Here is a 3,976-nt window from a genome sequence, read left to right as displayed (position 1 = left end):
AAACAGTTAAGCACAGAACCGAGGTCCGGAGCCTGCTGCTTGTAGAAAACCTTACAAACCTGCTTTTGTTGCAGACCTATGACTGAGATAAAGGCATTAAGGCTCAACAAAGGGCGAATGAGCTAAATAAAATGTCTTATTTCTTTTATTTATATATTTGCAATTGGTGGGGGCGCAAGCTCCTTAGCTTAACCTTATGTGTGGTAATGTGGTGATTTACTGTTTCACTGATATGAGCATGACAGTGTGGTAAACAGTGTCCAGATAGAGGCCTAGTTCAAGGGTAAGGCCCGTGTCACGCTGTAAACTGGACAGACTGTGCCATCTGTTGGACTATTACAGCAGTGCACCCCTCACTGTTCCCCCAGTTATCACTGATAACATAATTCATTTTTCCGAGTAAGCAGGGAACAAAATATGAACAACTGTCTGCTGCTAACAGACACATTCTCTATTTCTCTTCTGTGAAATCATTGCCTGGGTTTTTCTATGTGCGTGTGTTGATAGTAATGTGTGGCTTCACATTGGTGTGCCTGCGCAGTTTGTCCACTAGGTGTCAGGCTGCAGCAACGCCCAGATAAATGGTGCCATCACTCTCCTGATGCTTGAATGATCCTGTTAAGTCATGATTGCTTTGACATGTCATATTGTAATAGAGAACAGGCAGTGCAATAGGAGAAAACATCTGTTACTGAGTATCCGGTGTGTGGTGTCACATCTTCCTGGTCTCTGCGGTAGTACTGTGGAATTCAGGCAGACAGAGCGCCTTCCTGGGTGTTACTTGACTGATGGCCTGTCTCACTCAGCAGAGAGGCCCCAACCATAACAATAGGCACAGCATGACATAACGTATCACAATAACTGATGGACATAGGGCCTGAAACCAATGAGAACATTAGGTCTGTTTTTGTGATTTTGAGGAGCCTGCTGTTTATTTTTTACTAAATACAAACTCGGCTCAATAACAGCGGCTCAAAAAGACCTGCCTCATCCCATGAGCTGAGTCAGTCAGAATGCTCAGATAAATTTCATAGAAAAATGTTTTGTTTTTATAATGTTTTTAGTGAAAGATACCAGAACAATATGCAAAGAGGTAAGATGGTTCAACAAAATAAGAGAAGTCCAACATGGAATCTTGGCAGGTAGAAGGGCATTTCTGGAATTCTGTATTCTGGATCAGGTCCCAACATAGCATATCTTATCCTATCTGAGCTCCAACCAACTGGGATCAGCTCAATTATTCCAGCAAGACATACTCTTAATAGTAATAGTGAAATATTTCGCTGTGTTTGACCAGTAGCTATTGTGTGTGTGTGTGTGTGTGTGTGTTTGTGAATTCATACAGTTACACAATGTAATGACATAAATTCCCTTTTGTTTGTGTTCATCAGAGTGACTGACCTGTTTGTCTGGAAAGGTCATTTTATTCTAAAACCAATGACTGCAACTTTGTTCTTGTGTTTGTTTGTTTTTATTGAGCTGCCACCTTCAGTGTTCCCATCTTCTGTGCTGAAACTTCCACAGAACATGTTTTGTTCCCATCTGGGATTTCCATTCTGTACCTGAGTTGCACCACTGTGGAATGTAATGGGCACTGACACTGGTTTAATGAGTGCATGTACACCCAGGGCCAAATGCAATTACATGCTCTCACAGGCAGGCATCAAAAAAGAGGCAGCTGTTAACAGCCGTTCATCACGGATGGTCATGCAGTTAACAGAGAGTGAGAGGAAAAGAGAAGTTGGGGGGATAAACTCATTATTAGACAGATAGTGGAGTAGCATCTGTCAACACTGGCATTTCACCATAGCTTCTTTTGCCTGACTCAGTTTTACCAGTGAAAGTCAAACCGCACTTCCCAGTCAATAACAGTGTTTGCACACATCCTGTGTGTAAAGTGTAGGAAATACCATGAACAGCCTGTTCAGGAAAGGTTTTGTAAAGTTTTGCATGGTCACATTTAGCCCCGGTTTGTACCTCTCTTGAATTACAACTACATTCACAGACCTAAGCATCAGCTTCTCCGAAAAATAAATTCCCATTGATGTCTGAGAAATCCAGCAGGTTGTTTAATTAACTGTTATCACTGTCCTCAAGGTATTTTTAAAAATCCTCATTCTGATGACTCTTGATGTGTTGCAGTATGTCCCATTCAGGAAATTGTAATGATTTTGTGCAGCACATAAAAAAATATCAAGGTATTGTTCATGAAAAAAGTAACATAAGGATAAGGAGCTGCCACAGTAGTCAGCAAGCTCAATTCTTTCTAACTAAGGAGTCCGAGCTGCAGTTTGCACTACTGGGTAGAAAAAATTTAATTGTGCAGCAAATTTATGTTTTGTTTCATACAGATAGTTTGAAGTTTTTCTGAAATCAGGAAATATTATACTTCATTCTGAAACTTTTAGTGTGACAGCTCTTTTTTCCCCAGATGCTTAGCTCTGTGAATCATACTGTATGTTCTGTTAATACATGAGAGACACAAACTGACGCTACCTCACATCTAATTCATTTTGAATGAACATGTGCCAACATGATTAAGTCCAGTTTGGATAAATACAATGAACATCTGATGTCTGTATTCTGAAACACTACTCTCCTAGTATGTGTTGTAGCTCTAATCAACACTCATCACTTTTGGTTAAAAACAGTAAAAGTTTTGCACTTTTTAAAAAGTCAGACATTCTGGCTGCAGAAACCTGTTCACCTGTGCACCTCACAAGGCAGAGCTTGCACTCTGCTGTCTGCTCTAACAAGTCAATAAAACCCACTGGTATGCTGAACATTTTTGGAAGGCAAGATAGATATGAAGCTGCGGTGGAATTTCATCAGGCATCAAGCCAGCCTTCTGTTCATTACAGAGCTTTCCAGCAGTAACACACCCTCCCGGTGAGCGCAACTTAACCTGAGGAAAAATATTACTGCCTGGCACGTCAAGAGCCCACGTCCACCCTTGGGCCCCCCCCTAGCCTGCCTGTCTTCATCGCTGTCCCACATACATGCACTCACACCCACACATGCTATATCCTGTACAGTACAAACACATTATGTGCTCACTCTCTTTCTATTTCCCCCAAGTTGCACTGGGAGGGATGGCAGGGAAGTGGAAATTTTGAAAAGGCTTAAAAATCCAGGGCAGATGTGAGCTGACAAAATGGACAAGAAGGGTCAGTGATGTAAGTGAAAATCTCAAGATTTAGCTGCATAAGTGTTTTGGATTATTTTCTAACAGTGTTGTTGGGTGAGGCAGGAAATATATATTTAAAAAAAATAATAATTCAATTCATCTTATTATTATTTGTATTATTTATGCCTGTGCTTTTTCTACAGGATATGAAATGCTCAGAATAATGTGAGGTCACTAAACTATATGTGCCAGTAATTGTGATAAAGATGAAAGGAGCACCACCCTGGGAACTGTAACAAAACTAATAGAAGACTGCCAAGCACAGTCTGCATGTGTCTACATTGTCCTGAGAACAGGTCAAATTAGACAGTGTAAGTGAAAATGCATGTGCAGGTAAACAATTGGACCTTTAATTGATCATTTGCACCAATTAGCACATAGCAGGGAAGCTACTCTGGTCTCAGAATGTGAACATCTGAAAAAACATAAAAAGAAGTGTGTTAATTAGTCTTCCATTATTTGCCTGGGTGCCCTATTAGCCTTCACCAAGTCCTTCTCAAATGGGGTACTAGTACCCCGAGGTGTACTTTGGAGTACTGCAGAGGGTATGTGAATTTTTTTTTACAACCAACACCGTCACCACCACTGTGAGCTGCAAGCCAGTTTTCATATTGACTGAAGGACTGAGAATCCTCAGTGAAGCACAAGCCCATGTTTCTCACTAAACTGTAAATGCAACTTATCAAAACCACTCAACTACAGTGATGTCTTAGTGTCACTGCATGACAGAAAATTGTTTTTCATGAATTTAGTGATGGCTATCGGCTAAAATAGCCGAGAGACCACTCC

The sequence above is a fragment of the Monopterus albus genome, unplaced genomic scaffold, assembly GCF_001952655.1.
Source record: "Monopterus albus unplaced genomic scaffold, M_albus_1.0 scaffold60.1, whole genome shotgun sequence".
Classification (NCBI taxonomy): Eukaryota; Metazoa; Chordata; class Actinopteri; order Synbranchiformes; family Synbranchidae; genus Monopterus; species Monopterus albus.
The sequence above is the reverse complement of the archived record's forward strand: the minus strand, read 5'-3'. Positions refer to the sequence as shown.